This window comes from Sus scrofa, chromosome 8 (genome assembly GCF_000003025.6).
Source record: "Sus scrofa isolate TJ Tabasco breed Duroc chromosome 8, Sscrofa11.1, whole genome shotgun sequence".
NCBI lineage: Eukaryota > Metazoa > Chordata > Mammalia > Artiodactyla > Suidae > Sus > Sus scrofa.
The window spans coordinates 126,739,017-126,762,472 of record NC_010450.4 but is presented as its reverse complement, the minus strand read 5'-3'; the positions used below and the strand labels follow the sequence as shown (position 1 = coordinate 126,762,472).

General features: G+C 35.4%; 1 protein-coding gene and 1 long non-coding RNA gene across 2 annotated transcripts in view; both read left to right on the top strand.

Annotated features, from left to right (window-relative positions):
• The window catches only part of GRID2 (glutamate ionotropic receptor delta type subunit 2), a 1,309,423-nt gene that overhangs the window by 368,145 nt on the left and 917,822 nt on the right, over positions 1–23,456 (top strand).
• On the top strand, positions 2,809–12,506 carry LOC110261992. The gene is made up of 2 exons (XR_002346472.1): positions 2,809–4,379; positions 5,638–12,506. It is a non-coding gene; the product is annotated as an uncharacterized LOC110261992 (long non-coding RNA).

Genomic DNA, 23,456 nt, shown 5'->3' with positions numbered 1-23,456 from the left:
GCCATTTGAAGGGATCCAGCAGAGTTCAGTTTACTCTGAAATACATGAAATCAGCAGTGTTTAGTACACTGTAGTTTGCATCCTATCCTATTCACTTTAAATCTGCAAATAATCTCAGATACAGGAGTAAATATTGAAAATGGACAAAGATAATATGAATTTAAATTTTTTAGTGTTTTTCATTTTGTGTATGTTTACATATATACCTAATTTTAAAGAATAGTGAATTTAAATGCATATTAAAACAACTTTAAATTATATGGCTACTGATTCAGTAACATGCAGAATATATTTATTCATTAACTTTTTTTACCAGTCTTTTATTGAATGTGTGTTATGTGTGAAACTGGTACGTGCTAGAGTAACATATTAATGTATGACAAGTCTCTGCCTTCAAAGGAACCCTATGTAAATAAGTAATTGTAGAAACAAATAGCTTCATAGCAGGGTGATGAATGTGACAACAGATACAGGGACTACTATTGTCTTAGCATAGAGATACTTAGACTGCATATTTGTTATTATTAAGTGTAAGCAGTTCCCTAGTTGTTTATTCTAGCTATTATTATAGACTTAGATATGACTGCTCAGTTTTCAGCCTTCTAACCAAGATTTCATTATTTAAGTACTTTTTCCTCTAAGAATTAATATGACCATAGTTTTACTCCTTTGTATGAAAAAAGAGAGATCATACAGCTTTTACATATTTGTATGCTTGTCTCCCCGCAAAACTATAAGCTGTTTTATTTTATTTTTGTTATTGATTTTGTGTGCATGTGTATTTATTATTGTGCACATGCCCCCCCCCGCGCCAATTTGGCAGATGTAGGGCCTAGTACATCTGAAATACATAAAGAGCATACACGATTTATAACACAAAATACTGAGAAAATTTGTGATCAGTTGTATCTACGGAATTGGTTTGAAAGAGACAAAGAAAGTCAGTGCATCTCTCTCTCTCTCTCTCTCTCTCTCTCTCTCTCGTGCGTGTGTGTGTGTGTGTATTTCTGTCAGATAGGTGGTGAAGTATCTGATATGTGTGAAGTGGACAAGAAAGAGAAAGCATTGCTATCACCTCACAGCACATTCATTTTAGGTCAGTCATGGTTTCTAATTTCTAATCATGTGGGAAATCCTGCAAACCATTCCTTTCTTCTACTCTTTGGGCCATATTGACTTTCTGACTCTAGCCTATAATTGATTGACTAGAGATTAAAAGTTCTTTCTGTTCCTTTTATATTGGCCTTGGTCTAGAAGAATGTTATGTGGAATGGTCATTGTGTAGGCTATCCCAGGAGGGCTCTCTATTCAGTGAGCCATGGCCAAGATTTCAGAGCTAGCGGGTTGGTGGGGGTGCAGAGCTGGAGGAGGTAGGCAGGGGACAGGACTCAAAAGAGACAAGGAGATGTGTAGAATTGAAAAGGCCAATATCCAATTTAGGAAGCCTCTGATTTTAAAGCTGAGGATTCATGAAAATTAGAGATAGCTTCCTAGCAAGGCTATAAATCTCAGTAGAATCTGTCATGATCTCCTTATTTCCTAAATACTTCCTAAGAGACCAAGTAAAATTCAGAAGAGCCTGTCCAGTAAAGGTGTTGCAAATGATTTTGCTGTCACTAAATCAAATAAGATGGAAGATCCTGAGGGCCTTGGTCTGGGTGTTGTTCCTTTAAAAACAGTGTGATTTTTGATGTAGCATTTACCAGGACTAAGAATGCCAAAATTTGAAAGCTGATAGAATAACAGCAATGATCTTCCTGAAAACAGAATGTTCTAATCCCTCATGAATTCTTCAGAGGAACAGAGATCTCGGAGTAGGAAAGTCTTTAGGACTTGCTCACTGTCTGTTGGGCTAGAAAGCAAAGATATGTTATAGGCTTACATATCTCGAGGAGAAGCTCCATCTTGGCCTCAGAACTTATTATACTCCTGAGCCAGCCTTGTTGCAGTCTTGCTTTTGGTTTCTTTTCAAAGAAAAATGAAAGAAATTATCTCTTTGTAATTTACCCTTAGATGGTCTTGGCAACCACAGAATTTAAAAATATTAAAAATTGTAAAACATATTAATTTTACACTTAAAAATAAAGGAAATGGACTTTACTTAATTCAGGTGATATTTGAAAAGCTAAATGAGTATCATTGTATTTTTCTTTACTTGATGAAATTCTTACAATTTTTGACATTCACAAATGTAGGAATCAGGAATATGAGTAAAAATGGACCATTTTATTTAGAATATCCTTGATTTTTTCCCTTTATTCCTTCTCCATACATTTATTGTAGCCATGAATTATTGCACATTAGTGGTTATATTTCATTTACACATTTAGAATGGTAATGTTGAACATTTTAGCATATAATTAATCCATTTTAACAGTAATCTATTTAATATTAATCTCATATGCATGTTCTTTAAAAGAATATATATTGTTTTATAATAGGAAATTTAAAAAATTATAACCTCTTCTGTGCACAGATTTACAGTCTAGTTAGGAACTTTATGTAATTAGCTATACTCTTTGAACTTAGAATTTATATTGCTTTCAACTGATATAAGTGCTACTCAGACTCTCCTGATCCTTTTTCCAACTGTATGAACATTTCCTGGAAAACTGTATTTGGAAAAATCTCACTGGTCTCTGCACTGATTTTATGTCATGAACCACCTTTCACATGGATTCCAGTGTCTGTTGATTGCTCACTTGATGATACTCTTTTTTTTAACCAATAGTCAATGAATCTGTATTAGTTTGAATATTGAAATCACTTTTAAAAGGAATGTTTATAAATTAAAAGTTAAAAAAAAAAAAAGTCCTAGCATTGGAGTAGTTTCAGACGAAGGACAGTTCATGTGTTAGTCAAAGTAATGGCTCCCAAATATATCCACTTCCTAATCTCTGGAAACTACAAATATATTCCCTTAAATGGCAAAACTGACTTTACAGATGTAATGTAAGGACATTAAAATGGGGAGATTATCCCAGTTTATCTGGGTGTGCCCAATGTAACTACAAGGTTCCTATAAAAATGGGAGGAAAGCGAGGCAGACTCAGAGAAAGATGGGACAAGGGAAGCAGAAGTTGGGGGGAGTACTTTCTGAAGATGGAAAGAGCTTTGAACCAATAAATGTGAGATACCTTTATACACTGTAAAAGGAAAGAAAGAAATTCTGTCCTAGAACCTCCAAAAGAAACGCAGCCCTCTGGACACCTTGGTTTTAGCACCGTAAGAACATTTTGGAATTCTGACCTATAGAAGTGTACCAGAATAAATTTGTGTTCTTTTAAGGCACTAAATTTGTAAAATTTGTTTCAGCAGAGCAGAGTGTTTAATACACTTCTTTTTAAAAAAAAAGTCGTGGAGGAGAATAGGGAGTGTTAAGTAATTGTGTTTCAGCAGTTGCCAAAAGGATAGACTCATAATTTCTCATCCATTTCTTTTTAGATCTATTGAATATCAGTACCAAGGATAAAAATATGTCTCTCCCTAGCAGTAGACATGTACTTATTAGGGTTTGTCCATTTAGGAGTACTGCTCTTAAATATTTACTTTTCTCTCCATACCAGACAACAATTCCTGAGGAATATATTCATGTGTAATTTATTACTGCCCTGATCTCTGACCCAGTTTGTAGACTCTAGTAATTTTAGCACTTTCTCCTAACAGGACCAATATCCCCATAAAGACAGTATAATAATGAATATTGAATGAAATGTGGAGAATTTTATAGAAAGGAAAGATTTATGGGCTGAAATGTTCAGGGAGAATTTCTAGAGAGCATTGGTTTCAGCAAAAACAAGGTATGTGCAGACAGAGCGATGAGGAGAGAAAGGGCAGCGAACATTCCAGGCAGACAAAACATAACATGTTTGGTTGAGAAACTCATAATTTTTATTTAAAATATTTCTGCAGTGGGTGGGAGTGGGGTGTTAGGATCAAGATGGTGGAGTAAGAGGACATGGAACTCACCACTCCCCAAATGAACACATCAGAATACATCTATCTGAAAACTAACTGGAGACTGGCAGAAGGACCCCTGTACAACCGATTCTGTCAGAGATACACAAAGAAGCCAATACGAAGGGAAGAAAAGCTATCAGGTTGGGACCTGTGCCCCTGGGAGAGCACTTAAAGGGGGGTTAGGTGGATGGAGATCTTCCAAGGGGAGTGAGTTGTTCCAGCCACAGATTGAGTGTCCCAATCCGGAGGTCCCGTGAAGGAGACCGCTCCCTTGACTGGATGGAGGACTGCTAACAGAAGAGCTGCAGGCAGCACAGAGGGAGTTCTGTGCCAGTGGCTGCTGTGTTTCCTACAACTACCCCACCGTAAGTCCTAACCAAGCCAACTAATGCTTCAGCCCTGCTCCCTCCACATCACAGGTCAGCACTGCACCTGCAGCAGCCACAATGAGGGAAAAGACTTGACCATGGGATGCAAAGGTGACCTGTTCTCTGCATGAGCCCAAGTAAGGCAGCAGTGGCCATCGCTGGCACTTACTCAAGCAGTGCCTCAGAAGCAGCCCAGATCTCTGAAGGTGGCCGCTGCACCACAGCTCATCCCCTATGCACAGTGAGGGGCGTGGCCCCCCTGCCCTGTGTAGTGATTGCAAAATAGGGTGGGGGTATTGGATGGAGACTGAGGGCAGTGATCAGCTATGAGGAACAAAGGGGACTTGCAACTGAGGCTGTCTCTGAGTGGTGCCATGGGTGTCTACACAGGCAGCTCATCAGACTTCTGTCTGACTGACACCGGCCAAGAGATCACAGGGGCCCCACACAGGCACGACTCGCTTTAGCACTCCCCCACTTTTAGAAAAATCCATGAATTTCAGTTTGCAATATTTACTTTTCACCCTGCTATTGGGCAAGGAAATAAATGAGTAATTTGGTGACAGAGATACTAACACTTAAAATTAGAAAAAAATAGCGAAATGAGATAAACAGAGTTGTAGCAGAGGTAGGAAGGAAACATTGTTTTCTGACTTTTTCCTTTTAAGTAACGTTGCATCACTCAGTCTTCTTCTTGGCACTGTATTTGCCAGTATCAAAAGTTATCAAATATGTTAAAAGTGATACTTTTCATGTAAGTGTTTGATCCAGTTAAGCCTAAAAATGATCTCCCAGAATGATTTTTAAAAATCTTCTCTTGATAAGGAATCCATCCATAATTGCATGAAAGAAGTATATTGCTACCCTAATATCTTTTAAAAGTTGGGAAAAAAAATAGTACGTAATAAAATCTCAAATCAGTCCTCTTCCAACTTAGTTTCTATTGCATTTGCATAAGAAGATTTTCCTTTTGGGGGCATTTTTTTTCTCTGCTTTGGATCATGTTTTTTTTGACAGTGCCCATTTAAGGCAAAGAACAGATATCTGATAAGACAGCTTAAATAAAAAGAGGTTTATTAAAAGGACGCTAGTTAGTTGTAACTCAAGCAAAGAAAAACGATGAGAAAAAAAAAAGAGAAAAAAAAAGAAACATGGTTAGCATGTAAATTTATGACGTAATAGAATTTGGCTGAAAATCAGTTGGAGTTTTTCTCCCTTCCTTTCGGGATTTGACTCATGAATAATTGTCCCAAGCATTAAATTTTCTCAGTAGTCCTTCATTACATAAGTACTGGAGAATAGAAGGCAGTAAATCTGCAATCAGCTACTTTTTAATTATTGTAGATCTAATGATTAAGGAGTACCTTGCAATAATTTTCCTTTCCTCCAAAATATTTGGGCTGTCCATATATATCTTCCCAAGTGTGTCATCAACTTGGATGTGTTTTACTCTATTTTGCCTGATAATAGTCTGTGGTATGCTACGAATAAACCTGTGGTTGAATAAACTCATAAGTAACTTGAATTAAAATCTAGAGAATTTATGGTATACTCGACATGACATGTAACTTTTAAAATATATTTATTGTGGCAGTTTTAATGGAAAAATGTAAAGCTTTGGAAGAAAATGTCACCTAGTTTTATCCTGTGGTTGGTGTCGAGAACAACATCAGGGTCCGAATATCTGGATGTTCTTCCACAATAATGTTTAGTAGCTCCTGTGTAGGCTTTATAGTTGGGACTCATTAGGTCTCTGTTAATTTACCGGTTATTTGATACCTCTTCCTGAAAACAACTTAACTGCAGTTTTGCTCTTGGAAGGCTAAATTGATGAAATAATTTATGGTAAAATTTTTGTCCGTTTATCAGATAGAAGAACTCATAAATCTTCCTTTTTATGGAACCTGTAAATTTTTACAGCATATTTCACTGGAATGAATGAATATGGGGTCTGAAGAACATTATTTTATTTCTGGTCTATCCCTTACTTCCTGTGTCTCTTTGAGCTGGTTCCTTTTTTACTGTCACTAACATCATCTTTATACTATCTGGAGATAACATTTTCTTGAATACTACTGAGATCTATACTGCTCTCTCTACAAGAATATAGCTCTTTCCTTTTGTCTACCCAACTCTACTAAGTACAATTTTCTTTCCAGAAGTCTTCACCAATTAGGCAAATTATGTGCAAAAAGATGTATTATCTTCAGAGCATCAATATTGGAAATAGTACTGCCTTCTCATTTCGTATTTACTGAACATATAGAGAATCCGTGGGATATAAATCCTCAAATCCTTGAGAATTTATCACAGTGGGCAAATATGAATTCAGTTGATAATAAGAAGCTTATATGATTTAGCTATAGAGAAATCCAAACATAAAGTGAGAGATAATCTAATATGAAATGATACAGAATGCCTCTTTGTAATGGCAAAACAATAAAATAGATTACCTTTACTTTAATTAAGTATAAGAGTGTAGATTTGGTTCTGTTCTGATATTGAAATTTTTCTCATACCTAATTTTTATATGATCTTTAGTGTTTTTGTCAGAATGATGTATGATTTCTCTAGGAATTACATTTATTTAGGGAGGATGTATGTACAGGAAAAAAACCTCTCCTAGAAGTTACATGATATTTGCTCTAAAGTTTCAGAAACATAAGAAAAAAATGCATTATTCAATAGAATTTTCTTGGGACCCTTCTATGCTCAAGGCAGAGTAATAAGCAAAGGTTCTATTCTTAAAGAAGATATAATTAAGTTTTCAGAACAAAAAAGGTATGATTCATATTCATAATTTTGTTTGCCATGTCTTCTTTCTCACTCAACTCTTTACTTTTCCCATTATACTATATAAAGATGAGGCTTTTCCATAATGTATAGGAAAGAGACCATTACAAGTTTCCTGATTTTTCTCCCTTTGCTTACTAAATTTCAACTTAATCTCACAAAAATCTTCCTAAGAAGCAAAAAAGTATTTATTAATAAACACCCAGTAAGGTTTATCATTAAACTCTTCTCCCAAGTAGTGTTGCAGACTCCCACATTTGGTCTCAAGATACAGTTGCTTCAACTCTTTATCTGTGAGAAAACAATCCTCACTATTGATCATATGTGAATTCCTGAGGCATGATCTTACTCCAAACATTCATGATGCAATTTCTCCTTAATGAAATTCCTACATTTGAGTTTCTGACCCAACGATTCACAGGATAGTATGATTCCTACTTTTTTAAAGCCTATTCCTAGGTCTGGGACAATGGTGTGCTTTTGCCTGGCTCCCTCTTATTGTGTTTTCTTTTTAAAGATCTTTATTTTTCTGTTGTCCTGGACAGCCTCTATTTACTTGGACCCTGATACTGATGATAGTTACTAGCTTGCTTAAATTTCTGAGTGTCTCTCTTTTGCATTTCCCATCTCAATATTTAAGGCATACTTTGGAAAACTGTATTAGATAAGATACTTTGGGCAATGCCAGAAAAAAGCAAACAAATAACTCTCAAACTAAGAGAAATGTGTTGGCTTAAAAACGGAAAATCCAAAGATAAATCTATATTTAAGTTGGATGTAGAAATTTAGCAATACCATCATTCCTGGCTTCTGCAGTTCCCTGTGACTTCCAGGATCATTTCTTCATCCCAGGAATCTGCATGGTTTTCCCAGTCCCACCAGCAACTCTGTATAGTCCTATGTGGTAGCAAAATTTCTCCAAAGGAAGTCTAGCTTTCACATCATTTGTTCAAGAGTAGAGAAAGAGCCTCTTTCTGAAGTCTCTGCAAAGTCCGTGGATTTCCTTCACTGGTCTCAATTAGATTTATGTCTATTTCTAAACCAATTATTGGTTTTAAAGCAGTAGTTGCAGTGAAATTTTAAGCCATTCAGCATCCTCTGCTAGAGCTAGGGTGGGATCAATTACACAAGTTTGTGAGATTTTCTTCTAAAGAATACCAGAGAAAAAAAATCTAGATGCTACAGAAGTGAACCAGTGTCCCTAAAAGTGGGCTGCAACTGTCTGCAGAAGGTGATTAAGTTACCATGCCTTTCTAGGCCTCTTGGCTTGCCCACTGAACTCAATGTTATTGATACTTCGTTCATCTGGAATTTGCCCCCAAACAGGCCCTGACATAGGCGGTAAGTCTTTATCATCTTCTAACCCTCTTTTACACCCTCCCTCATTTGCTTCAATTAAGTCACTAGAGTCAGTAATGAATAAGAAAATTCGGAACTCATGAATGAGGACAGTGGTTCAAGTCCAGATAATAAGATCAACTGGTGAAAGAGCATCTCCAGACATTCACATGGATCAAGAAAGAACTACAGAGATGTGGTGCCCTCAACAGGTATTAGTGATTCTAGACCTTTGCTATTGAAGTGATTTGAAGTAGCAACTGAATTTCTTTGGAAGCTATCTCCAGACTTTATGTTTTGAAAAGTTCAGTGCTTGTTTTTTAACCTTCATATTTCTACATTATAAAAAGTGTTTGAGAAAACTCCTTCCTTATTTCTCACTGCAATTATTTGATGATTTTGAAGTCCTAGTACTTAAATAAGAGGAAGTTGTAGAAGAGCATGCTATTTTCCAATAGCAGCAATAGTTTAAACAAATATTCAAATGTTTTTGAAAATAAATGTATTTATTGATAAAATATTCTTAGAGATAAGTGATTTTTATTTATAAAACTGAACTTCATATAGCAAATTAAATATAAATTATTCAGCAAGTGTCTAATATTTGTTTTATATTCACAGAATATTAATTTTTCATTTGTTTCACTAGACAAATGAAAAAGCATTTATTGATTCTTGGCAAATGCACCACTTTTGCATAAAGAATGGACAAAGAAAACATACACCATATATGCATTCAATTTGTACATGTATTTGAGTAGCAGAAAAGCATAAACATTCAAATATAATAGAAAATACAATATAAGAATAAAATATGGGTGGCATCCTGACCAAGCCTTAAAATAGTTTAGATAATAACAATTATTAAACTATTTCTAGTAACAAAAACAGATGTATGGATTTAAAATAATACAATTTTAGGAGTTCAACTGGTGAAAAAGCATGACTACAAAACTAGTAAATAAATTAATTAAAAATCATTATTTAAATAATGTGAATTAAAGGGCATTAATTAAAACAAATTCCAATTAAACGTATTTGTAAAACTATTCTAAATGTACACAAAGCGAGTTCCTTGACTTTCAAAATTGTTCAGGAAATTAGTCCCCCCAAAATCGGCTGCTTGAATTATAAAATATAAAACTTCCAAATACAAATACCTGAGTAACTACAAAGAGTACAAAGAAGTAGTGTTTAGAAATAGACAAGCTGGAATCAATGTTCTCCCTATTTTTTTTTTTTTCTCTTTTTATGCCCATACACTGACTATATGGATGTTCCTGGGCTAGGTATCTATTCAGAGCTATAGCTGTGGGCCTGTGCCACAACTAGAGCAACACTGGATCCAAGCCACACGTATGAGCTGTGCCACAGCTTGCGGCCACACCAGATCCTTAACCAACCAAGTGAGGTCAGGGATCAAACTCGCATCCTCGTGGAGACTATGTTGGGTTCTTAACCCACTGAGCCAAAATGGGAACTCCAATGTTCTTTTTCCATCTAGCTTTCTTTTTAATGTTGCTAAATAAAACATACACGGTATGATTCAATTTGTAGCTTTTTTTCTGACACTTGTTCTGACCTTTCTTTGCCTTCAATGTCAGCCATGATACATAGACATGAATATAGCTCCTATCCTTTCAAATACAAACTTGTACTATACTATAATAACTTTTGACATTCCTAGCCATTTCAACATTCTAATAACTAAATAGTTTAAAGGTAACAGTCAAAAAGCATGAACAACACTTTGATTAACTATGTCTTGATGTTTTAAAACTTGAGGAGTCTAATCTGAAATATCCTTCATCATAACCTAGGTAGATAAGGGGAGAGTGAGACTTCAATAGCCCACTAGACAGGTTGGATGACAGCCAGATGAGGCAATGTTCTAACGGCTGTCAGTGACCTTGGCGTGAATTTTGCAAAGGTACAAATTTCTCTGTCTCAGACAGGCAGTTCTGTGATTAAGTAAGTAAGCACACCCACGGAGCTACAGAGCTTGATAAACACATGTTGGCTGTAAACAATATCCTTTCTCTAAGGGACTTTTCGTAGAATGCTGACTATGGAGCAAGATTTATGGTATAATAGTCTGTATCTCATATGTTAGAAGCGCTCCAATAACTGGAGTGAATTTATGCAACTTAGATTAAATAGTGAAAAAAACAAAACCTTGTAGCTTTCCGTTCGCTTGAAGCAAGATATAATTCTTTTACTTTTCTTTAATGTTGCTTCCTTTGAGCAATGTTCCCTTTTAACCATATAGGAAAAAAAAATCAAGAAATGGACACAGTAAGCAAGTACATATGTCAGTGTATTTGTCAAAGAAGAGTTCTCATTTTCCCTGGATGTTTATAGTCTGCGACAAACATAAAATTTCTTGAGTAGAATACTAAATAAATTTATGAGTGATTCTTAGCTAAAGAAATATTGGAGTGGACAAAAGTCAAATAATTACACAGCTATACATCCAGTCATGGATATAGGGCCTAATGGGAGGGAGCAATATTGTGAGTGGACATAGTAGGATATCTGTGAGGTAAGATAATAAATGCAATTTATTTTTCATCTAAGTGAGTTTTCTCATTTGGTTCTTTTTGAAACTCTTACAAACTAGCTAAGCCAGAGAACAATACAGACTAGACTTTTTAACCAAACTAGTGTCTAATGGAATGCTTGTTATTTAATAAGCTTATACTAAAACATAGACCAAATATACAGATTATGGCAACTGAATAAATAAAAGGCTTCATAAATAAAGGTCCAGTGTGTGTATGTCTATGTCTGTGTAAATTTTATGTGTGTGCATATGTTGTTGCAGAAATTGGAAGATACGCTTAGCAAAGAGATAGTAAGCCTGACTTTCAAAGGCACCAGTATGAGTTTCATTTATTTCAATTTTTTTAAACCAATGAATTTTAAAATTGTATTTTATTTATATTTTTGAGTTAAAGATTTCTTTATTTTTATTTTATGTAAATTTTATTGGCGCTTAGTTGACTTACAATGTTGTATAGTTACAGATATACAGCAAAGTGAATCAGTTATACATATGCATATATCCATTCTTTTTTTCCCATATAGGTTATTACAGAATATTGAGTAGATTTCCGTGTGCTATACGGTAGGTCCTTATTAGTTAATATTCAGTCTGGCAATGAGCATAGAATAAGACATACATTAATTATTAATTAAGTAAAGAAAGAAAAGATGAATGAATTAAGATTCATAATCCTATAGAATTTTAACTATTATTGATTACTACATAAACTGGTTTATTATAATACAACTAATAAGCCCACTTTAAAACAATGGTTAGCTAAGTAATTGCTTAGAGAATTGAAAAATTAAACCCATGAATATCACAATCTGTGGACATAGCAGGTATTATCCTTTAGAGCTATGTCCTTAGCCTGAAAATATTGTTATATTATCAAAATATTTTCAGTAAGATATAGAATGATGCACTTTGGGTACAAATGCCAAAATCTAGACAGAAGGAGCTAGGATTTCTTGTGACTTTGAAACACTGGGGGATAATCAGTGATGTTGTATTCACAAGGGATATGTGTGGTAGAAGATAGCTTACTAGGCACAAATCATGTTGGTGTGAAACCAGGTAATGTGAATAAGCAGTGTGATTTTACTGAAAGCTCTGAATCTTATGTATTGTTTTTTTTTTTTTTTTAAACAGTGGCATTTGTTCATTTTAAAACAAACAACAACAACAAACCACTTGAATGTTCTTCTAGCAGGATGACTACAAGTACATATTGAAAAACAAGTATCAGTTTGAATAAAAATGAGTGTGCAGTTTAATTCTTACTTTTCAAAATTGATGGGATGGACATGTGTAAGACTCAGAGATACCAACTAAAATGATTAATGTCCTGAAAACCAGGACCTCTGAAGAAGGGTTCAAGGAGTTACTGACACTTAGTTTGAGAAAAGAAGGCAATTCTCATGTATGAAAGAGCATGGCCAAAAAAAAAAAAAAAAGTTTCCGCGAATGTGTGCCAACCGAGATTTAGGATTAAATAAAGGTGAGAGAATTTAGACTAACTATAAGAACGTTATAACAAGGTGGCTTTTTAAAAGGGTGCAATTTTCACTGTTTAACCTTAGAAGTAGAAAGTCCTTTATCTGTTTTGATGCCGGCGATGCCTAAATAAAAGACAATATGAAGAAAACTCCTTCACTGCTTATTCTCCATGATTTATCAAAAAACAAAACCAAAAATGTTTGCATGATTTATATGCATAACCCTCTTGATAATTCTATAAAAGTTAGTGTAGAAACTACTTAATGCATTATGGAATACTTACTGTTTTTAATTTCCTGTAAAGATCGCTCAGTATTTGCCATAGTAAGGAGCGTAATGTGTGTTTTGAGTAGCATTGCAGTGCAGGATCAAATTCCCTGGGTACAAACCCAAATCTTAAAGTTAATTATAGGCTTTATGCTTTACTGTATAAAATGGCAGCAATGACGATATGGACCTCATTGTGTTTTATGGGGATTGAATGACTTATTGTTACTAAAAACCTTAAACCAGTGGCTGGCATAGTCATATATAAAAACTATATGAAGGTAATGATTATCATTAAGAATTATTCATATGAGTTTGATATATTTGAATTCTCTTCTTGAATCAGTGAATTTAGAAACAGCATTTTATTTTATTTAAGTTTTTGATGCTCAGGTTTTTTTTAAGTTTTTTTAAGTTCTCAAACCATAAGTTTGAGATGCAACATTTTAATATCCAGACCTAAAATGACCATTTGGAAAAAGGTTGTGACTTTCTGGACTTAATTTAGATGAGCTAAACATTTTTAGTTGAATATTCAAAAAAAAAAAGGAAAGATAAGCTTTCTCTGATAGTATTCTTTTTTTCCAGAAGTAACCCTTTTCAACAGTAGCTATTTTTACTCCTGTGTATATTTTATGTCATATTTTCTTTATATCTATTGTGAACCAAAAAAGGAGTTCATTTCCTGTTAGTACCACTTCTGTTATTACCTCCTGTGTGTGTGATACTCTTAATTGGCCTGGTCTGTGCTTCATACTGTAACTAATGGATATATCCCCAGGGAGAGGACAAGATTATGCAGCCAGAGGCTATGTCTAAGGCCATGCCATGAACTTCAGACAGAGCAGATGATGGTCATCAGCCATTAGTGCTGGCCTTACCCTAGAGGTCTAGACTTCAAACATAGGTGTCAGACAGGCTTCTGGCTATTGGCTGGGTTCCAGTGGATATAATATATGCAAATGAATGTTAAACTTTGTTCCAGCTATTTTGGGAATATTCAATTTATACCTGTTGTCACCCTCTCTTAAAAATAAAAATTAGAGGAGTTCCCGTCGTGGCGCAGTGGTTAACGAATCCGACTAGGAACCATGAGGTTGCGGGTTCGGTCCCTGCCCTTGCTCAGTGGGTTAACGATCCGGCGTTGCCGTGAGCTGTGGTGTAGGCTGCAGACGCGGCTCGGATCCCGCGTTGTTGTGGCTCTGGCGTAGGCCGGTGGCTACAGCTCCGATTCAACCCCTAGCCTGGGAGCCTCCATATGCCGTGGGAGCGGCCCAAGAAATAGCAACAACAACAACAACAAAAAGACAAAAAGACCAAAAAATAAAAAAAAAAAAAAAAATTAGAAAATAAATCTTTAATTTCTGTGGCAGGCACTGCTCTAAGCACTGGGATATAGTGAGGAAATAGGCAGAGAGAGGTCGTCTCTTGCTTGTATGATGCTACCATTGCACAGACAAATAGATAAGCGGTTAACAAAGATAACTTCATTTTTCTAAGAACTATTACCAAAAGTAAAATAGATATATAGATAAAGCAATACAGAGTATTTGGAGTGGATGGGCTATTTTAGATAGGTATAAGGAAACATCTCTCTGAAAAGATATGTGAACCGGAATTAAGTGAGGGTCCTGCCAGGTGAAGATCTGGGTGACAAGCGATTAATGGTCCAGACACTGTTAAGAAAATGCAAAGAGCCTGAGTCGAAAGGAGCTAGACGTGTCAAGGAACAAAAGGGAAACATTATGGAAGAAGCAAGGGAATTGAAAGTAAAAGTCTTCAAGATATTATGATAGAAGTACCCAGGAGCCACTCATGTAGGAATCTTGCATATAATTTCATTTTAAGTATCAATCGTTATGAGTTTAATAAATCAGTCTATCAAGAGGTCCACCAGCAAAATAAATGGCATTGTCATGTTTATGTATTTTTAATTATTTGGTGTGGAGTAGAGAATGCATTGTAGAAAGCACTGAATTTATAGAATTCAGTCAGGCGGATATTAGGTTACCTATTCCAACGATGACGGTGAAATGAAAAGGATGCTGTCTGTGAAGCTGGTGAAAAGGAAGTCAAAATTTCTTTTGAGGATAGACGTCTTGATGGACTGGTTGTAAATGCTGAGAAAAATGGAAACATCTCAGATGTCAGACACTGCTTTTCTCTTTTGTCTTATCAAAGGAGAGCTGAGAAGAATCAGTTGTAGATATGATTTGAAGCTATGGGTTGAAGTCAGGTTAGAATATGTTAAAATTGCAAGGCATCAGCATACAAATCCCATGTTTAAAGCCTTGAGAATAGATGAGATCATCCATGAAGAGAGTATGATATAGAAGAGTAGAGGGCCAAAGATTTAGCTCTAGGGCCAATAACACTTAGAATTGGTTGACTGGAGGAAGAAAAGCCAGGAAACGTCTCTCATTAGAAGCAGCCATTGAAGCAGAATGAAAAGCAGAAGACTGTGTTCCTGAAAGCCAACAAACAATATTTTTAGGAGTAAGTAGTCAGTTATGTCAAACGCTGCTGAAACATTGAATACCTTGATAAAAAGAATTAATCATTGGATTTAAGAAAGGTAGAAGGTCTCTGGTGCCTTTGCAGCAAAATTTTAGTGGGAGTAGTGGGGCAAATTCCCAACAGAAAGGAGCTTGAAAAGATACACAATGTGGGTGTGACAGGGTTGTGGGTTGAGATCGAATAGAATTGACAACTATTGACAATCCCTTGTGAGATGTTTTTCTGTAAATGGAAGTAGAGAAGCACAAAGGAGCATGGTATCCCATAGCCCAAGCTTTGGCTGTGGGATGGAAATCCTGTGAAATCAGATTGTTATGATCATTATACAACTACAGATGTGATAAATTCATTTGAGTAATTAAAAAAAAGCATGGTATCAAGAGAAGACTTAAAAAAAGATGAAAATAATTCAGAGGTAAACGTTGATGATATGAGATAGAGAACAGCTAACTGCAGGACCCAAGGCTTTGAATAGATAAGAGGTGATGGGACCCAGAGAAAATGTACATTAGATTCTCTTAGATAAGTTACAGATACTAAGTTCAATAAGGAGATCAGATAAAAACTTATAAATGAAGTAGACTGCTAGATATGGTGTTCAGAAAGAGATGTTCTCTTTTGATTGCATCTCTTTTTGTTCAAAGTATATGTCAAAATCATAAGCGGAGAATAAGGGCACAGGTGTTAGAGCTTTGAAGATGACCAAAATATGAAATAATTAGCTCAGGGAATGGAACTGAATGATAATGAATTGGTGAGACGCAGAATATAATCAGTGCCTAATTTTTCGCTTTTGTTTGAGATTGTGTTCTGTGATTATTTGGAAATTCACAATAGCCATTTCTTTGTTGTTATTGTTACAACATCCTTATTTTAAATCTTGTTAAATATATTTTGTTATGAAATCAGATAGCCTTATAGTTAATAAGTATGATCTTCTGAGACAAGTAGGATAAATCCCTTAATCTGATAAGTGTGGACTTCTTTACATACTCAATAGGGATGATATCTTTTGGATAAAGAGCTTGAGTTCAAATTCTGATTTCACTGCTGACTAACTAAAAGGCCTTTGGCAATTCACATACCTGAAAAACTATCTGTAAATTAGAATAAAAATAGTTCATAACTAATAATGTTACTGTGAAAATTAAAGAGGATAAATCCTTTGGAAATGTCCAGTCTCATAATTGGGTAGTGCTCAGTGAAGATTATCTGTCAAGAACAATGGTGGTAGTGCTTGTACTGTTCAGAATCCAGGACTTGATAGTTGTATATTCATGGCCATTGAAGGTTTATTTTACTTACTACATTTTAGTCAAAGTATATTAATTAAGTCCAGAAGAGAAAAGACTTAACCTTGGTGGATAGATGAGTTGGTCCTATACTTCAGTCACATGTGAAATTTAGCATATTATTTTAAAACTATGTATTGGATAGCAGCAAAAGAACAGGGAAATTTGGTATAAAAACTCCATTCTGAAAGCAAATGTGGGTTATTTCAAATAAATTATTCTTTCTAGGAAGACAGTAAAAATAGTTTTGATTTAATTTAAAAATTGTAGCTCCTATGACTAATAGCCTATCGAGAGGTCCACCAGCAAAAGAAAACTTTTTGATTGTCTACTCTAGGACAAGATTCTAAAAAAGACATGGAATTATTGGGAAAGGTCAGTTGGCAATACTAGTTAGAGAGAAGGTCATATCTTAAAATGTCATTCCTTCCATCTATTCATAAACAAACAGGTAGTGATCTTTCAGCGGAGATCAGTAAGACCTCAATAAAATCTGGACTTTCCAATGTGCACCAACTTCCCTTTATGACATTATCTCTGCAAACTTTGTTGTTTATATAACCTATATTCCTGTCAGACTGGCCTTGTTGCTCATTCTCTTGCAGGTCTCATTTCACATTTTTTTGCATACCTTTGCTAACAATTAGTTCTTTATACTAATATTTCCCCTCCATTTCCTCTTATTAAAATCCTATTTATTCTTATAGTCCTAAATCAATGCAAAGTATTTCCCCCAATACTTCCCATAGGCTTGATGGCCTATGCCTTTGAACATATTTATTGCACTTAATTTTTATCATAAATATCTCTACATAGTTACTACTAAGAAGTAATTATGTGTATTAATTGACATTAATGTACTTAATGTTAATGTTAAGAATAATATTAAGTACATTCTATATGTGTACATGTCTCTGCTGTCAAGCTCCTGCAGAAAGGAATTTCTCTTAAAAGATTTGGATTCCTTTACTAAGAGGAGTTTATACATAGGAATTTAATTGAAGTTTGAAGAAGCAAGTGTTATGGATTCTGGGCTGTACCAGCACAGATCTCTTCTCAATACTGAACGATTTATTTTCCTCTCTGGTCACAAGATTGTCTAGCTGAAAGCTTTTAGCCTTTTTGGGAAATGCCTTAGCTGACATGGCATTCATTTAGGGTTATTTCCACATCCAGTGACTGGTCAGCATGGGCATAGAAAGGCACAACCCCTTTGCCCTATCGGGATAACTCTTCTAGGCCGTTGTGCCCTCAGATCTCCCTGAGGGCTGGCCAGAGCCTTATGATGGCACCACAGCTTCAGCTATAGCTCTGTCCATTCCTTTTCCCTCTCCTCATGCACCCCAAGGTGTGTGCCCTAATAAATCTCCCATACTCACATCTTCGTTTCACAGTCTATTTCTGAGGGGACCCAACCATGGTAGCCCAGAAGAACGGCTGCAAACTAAAAAGTACATTTGTTATGTTAGGCTAATTTGCAGGCTTTTTGAATCATATCTGCTCTTAGGCAATGGAATACTGAGCTTAATTTGTTCTGATAAATAAATAGATAGCCATGAGTACACTTGATCATGAAGTTCTAGATCATCAAGTTTTGTTGTGACCAACATTCATTAAAAAGACAGGTTATTACACTAATAGGATGCAATAGTCCTTAGGTATTCACAGTGCTGGCAGTTGGTTATATGGAGGAGTGGCTAAATTGTTCTTATTAGTTAAATCCACTATACAGCCACTATCCATGAACCTCATTTTCTTGTATTGAATTAATACCCATTTTAACCTTATCTTATACTGGACACAGTTATTTTCTATTCAAACATTGATCACTACAAACCTTAGTGAGAAAAATAAACAGAGTTTTCTAGAATTGGTTTTCTGCCTTGTGCTGTGATGTATTCATGCTAAATAAAAATCGTATTATTTTTGAGATTTTATATTATAAATTGTGATTAACTATTCTTGTGTGTATTTTTACATAGGCAACTACTTATTTAATTAAAATAAGTAAGTAACCACCACCCATTTATGCCGTTTCACTGTATTTTCAGATTTTGACTCTGTGCTCTGGTTTCTTCATAGTTCTATTTAGGCAGATATAAGATGTAGTAATTGAATAGTTTAAGAGACAGTATTCATGATGCTAGTAGATGGACCAAATATTTTGTGTTTAAGTGCCACTAAAATGCAGACTTCAGAGAGTCTGTCATGCTGCATATCTTGACCCTTATTCCATGTCAGTGGTCCTTAGAGTGTGAGGGTCACTGTATGTCCATGTGCTTTGATGGCAACTGCACGGCTCACAGGAAAGGTCTTATGAAATATGAATAGACTAACTCCTCCACTCTCTGTACTTTTCCCTCCTTCTCTTCGCTCTATCAAGAATGCACAGCTGGTGAGGAAAGATCAAATGCAACTAGGAACTGAAATCAGCCACTTCCTCAGCCAAGGGTTCTAAGAGAGGTACCGTGTCATTGAAATCAAGAAAATGCCACATTCCTGGCTTTTACTTGAAAAAAGGAAATAAAATTTAAACTTACTACACAACAAATCCAAAGTTTTAACTGTGCTTTTATGGTCAGTCCAGGCTGAGATTAAGATTAATCTCTTACTCATTAAAATGTTATTGTGAATATAGATAAATATCTTACTTTTCTTCCAAATGAAGTGAGCTATAATGTAGATTCAAGTGAATACTCCTGTAAATGCTTAAAGAATCTTTAATCTTCCACTTTATCCTAATTCAGTTTCCTTGTTAAAAATAGTTTATTATGTCTTTTATTTTAGAAATTTGGTTTATCAAAACGGAGCTTATTAATATTTTTGCATAAGCTTTGTTGTCTGTGTATAAATTTTCATAACTCAACGTCAGAAGATAAATATGATGAAATCATAAGTCATAGTGATTTTCTGTCTGTGTGATTTTTCCCTCAAAAAGTCATATGCAGGAGTTCCCATTGTGGCACAGCGGAAACGAATCCGACTAGGAACCATGAGGTTGTGGGTTCGATACCTGGACTCCCTCAGTTGGTTAAGGATCCTGCGTTGATGTGAGCTGTGATTAGGTTGCAGACACGGCTCGGATCCTACCTTGTTGTGGCGTAGGCTGGCAGCTGTAGCTCCAATTTGACCCCTGGTCTGGGCAACTCCATATGCCATGGGTGTGGCCCTAAAAAGGAAAAACAACAACAACAAAAAAGTTATATGCAGGTTCTCTGTTTTTTTCTCATAGTTATACCCCCACTGCCTTGAGATCCATTCATATTTGTTGAATGGATGAAGACTTTCTAAAGAAATAGATAAGACAGAGGATACTTAAATTGTGATGTATCTACATATGATGGCTATTTATTTCCTGATACCTTTGGGTCTTTTATTAAGCAAGAGTAACACTAGGAAATTCTCTCTAATCTCCATGATCTTGCGGTTCTCTATTTCTTCCCAGTTCTGCCCAGTATATTACTCTGACTCCGTGTCTTCTCACACATTATTTCCCTGTTCTAACGAGTGATACTATGTTTCCTACAGTGTTACTGAGGTGTTGAGTTATATAAGTATGGGATAGTGGGTGTTAGTAGCTGAAAAATACTATCAGTAGGCTTTGAGTGGATATAAAACTATAAAGGCTATTTCCCTCTTAAATCTAGGTAGGCTGCAGTAAAACATCAGCTTTTTTTTTTTTTTTTTTCTTTTTTGCTCTTGTAGCAATCATAACCTAGAGTGAATAAGAGTGAATGTTTTTTTGCACTTTTTTTGGGGGGGGCACACCTGGAGTATATGAAGTTCCCAGTCTAGGGTCGAAGCAGAGTTTCATCCACTGGCTTTTGCCACAACCACAGCCAGAGCAACACGGGATCTAAGCTGTGTCTGTGACCTAAACCACAGCTCACTGTAGCGCCAGTTCCTTAACCCACTGAGCACGGCCAGGGATTGAACCACAACTTATCTATACTAGTCAGACTCTTAACCTGCTGAGCCACAACAGGAACTCCTAGAGTGAACTTTATACAGATGTTTTATTCATGTGTTTAACAAGAGTTTTATATATTCTTTTAAGTTCTAGTCATTGTTGTTCTAAGTTTACAATTAATGTTAGAGGAAAGAAAATTTTAAAATCACAGAAAGAGGGAAGGAAGAATGAAAGAAGGAAGATAGATATGCTGAAAAATAAGACAGAAGAGGAAATCTTTCTTTTTTTAGGTAGAGATGAGAATTACATGAGGGAGCTAACCAGAGGGTTTTTGAAGTTATGTTTTTCAAGAGAGGGAGTAGAAAATGCAAAGACCCTGAAGAAGGAACATGCTTACTCTTGTTTAAGAACTAGAAAGGGGGCCACTGGGGGTCATAGCACAGTGAGAGAGGGAAAGAGTTGGTAAATGGTAGCAAATTACCAGGGACTTTAATTTTTCTTTAACTTTGTATTTCACTCTGAGTGAGATTAGAAATCATTTGGGGTTCTGAACAGAAAAGAGACAAAATTTCAGATTTTAAAGACTCACTCTGATTGCTGAGTGAAGAATGGAATGTAAGAGATAGAGTAAAATTCATATTGGTCTTATAAAAAAAGATTAGAAACAGAAAGTCTGCCATGGTAGGGTGGACACATCAGGGAACCAGGCTCCTTAGATATTTTTACTCCCATATCCTCTGTAGATGGCATCACCTCATAGTCCAGGATAGGTGCTTGTGCTCAAACCCTTTCATCCATATTCTAGACTTTCTTTAAAGATTTTCCCTGACATTTACACCTGACAGTTCAGTACCACATCATTGGCCAAAATTGAGTCCCATGTTCTTGCCTAGCTGCAGGAAGGTTAGAAAATATATTTTTTAACCTGGCCTTTCATTTGCTTGGTCGAATTTTTTAAAAAACAAACAGAATTTTTAATTGTACTTTTACTGAATGATAATGGAAGCATCTGAAAACATGGACAACCAAAAATAGAGACTTTCTATTGAAATAACTGAAGCTCAGTTCAATATTGTAGAATTTGGTCTTTGGAAGTTAAGTGTATGTATAGTCCAATGTTACCAAATTTAGAGTGCAGGTCGTCTTTTATCCTTCTCTATCAGCTCACATTTTCTTGCAGTCCTACCGTGCCATGCACATCATTGTTGCAAATTCTGGGGTCTCATATACTTCTTCAAATGAGCCCCTCCTGTAGCCACAGATTAAATCGTTATACCTTGTATTACCTCTAATTAGTATCTTTTTCTTCTGTACATAATTTAACACAATTTGTATTTTGGTACATGTAGATGTATTTTGTTAATATCTGTCTCTCTTACTAATCACTAAAAGATATTAATGGGATCCATATCTTCTTTGCCCATCATTATATTCTTGAGTGCCAGCATAATGCCTTACATGTAATTGTTTATTAGACATTTGTTGAATAAATTAACATGTGAATAAAGAATTCATGTAGTAATTGTAGTAGAAATCGAGCCAAAGGAACTGGATCTAAAGATCTTGGTGTTAAAGCCCAGAAGACTGGAAATTCCCTGTGATCATTTTAATAAATATATAAAATATAGTAGAAGAATTTGTGCATAATACATGTTGCTTGTGTATGTAATGACCATCATACTCTTATACCTCTTTATAACAATTTTTAAAAATGTGTGACTTGGAAAGCTACAAAGTAGTAAAATTTGATATTATTTTATCAACTTAGATAATCATTTTTATACTATTTAGAAATAATGAAGTAGTCTTCTGAAAAAAATTACCTGCTCATACTTTCAATCTTATAATAGTTTTCTTATGATATTAAGATTATATAATGAACTAAGGTAAAAATATAGTGTCAGTCATAAGTATATAAGCCTTTCTTTGTTAGAGTTTTAGGAAGTTATAGAATACTGGGGACTAATTTCAAAGGAAGTCACAAACATAAAAGCAAATTACTTGAACAAATTTAAGCATTACTTTCCATTAAAAATAAATATCCATGCTCATCATTACATGCATTGTTATAGATAAGAATAAACAAAATGCATTTGGAAATTTTCCTGGATCTTTAAGAAGGACCACTGGTACTATTTAATGAAGCAGAGAGTTTGTCTGGTGTGTGAAACAGAGTATTTTTTTGTAGTCCTGTCAGCCATGTATATATTTGATAGCTTCTCACAGTCAGCCTGACACTTTTAGGTGGAGGTTTACTGTAGCATACAAGAAACAGTGACCTGTGATACAGCTGAATGACTGCTAAAATGATATGAAAAAAGTTCTCAGCTCTTTATGGGACTACTAATGTACCTGAAAGTTGAAAAGTGCATTTTAGTAGTTGAGAAAGGATCCAGATAGAAAGACTTGTGCCCTCACTTTATCCACCTCAGCTCTTAGCACAGACAGGCATCCCCTGATTACTGTCATCACTTGTAGTGGAAGCTGGAGGGATGTACAAGATTACTTTATTTTCAATTTCATCTTGGCCCTCTCTGTTTGATCCTTGCCTCTCTGCTAAGATTCAAATTTAGTGGATTCAAGAGAGAACTTTGATTTTCATATGTACTTCTGTAGATACTGACCTAGAAAGGGACTGCCATTATATGCATAAGTCATCCAGTTTGCATACTGATTCTCTCTCACTGAAAGCTTGAGCAACATTTGACTGGTGAGCTCCAGGAGCTAGCTTTCATTGCCTATTGTCAGTGCAGGTAATCCTCTGATTCAGAGAGGTACATTTTCCTGGAAAAGCTATTGTAAATTGAAATAATGTTAGTCAAATTAAATTTTCTCACAGGAAAGAAAAAATCACAAAGAAGATTATTTTTGAAGACCTGATAGTCAAACTCTTATAGATAAGACATTTACGCTGAGGATTGGAACTCTGTCAATAAATGAATTGAATGTATGTTCAATACAAGGTC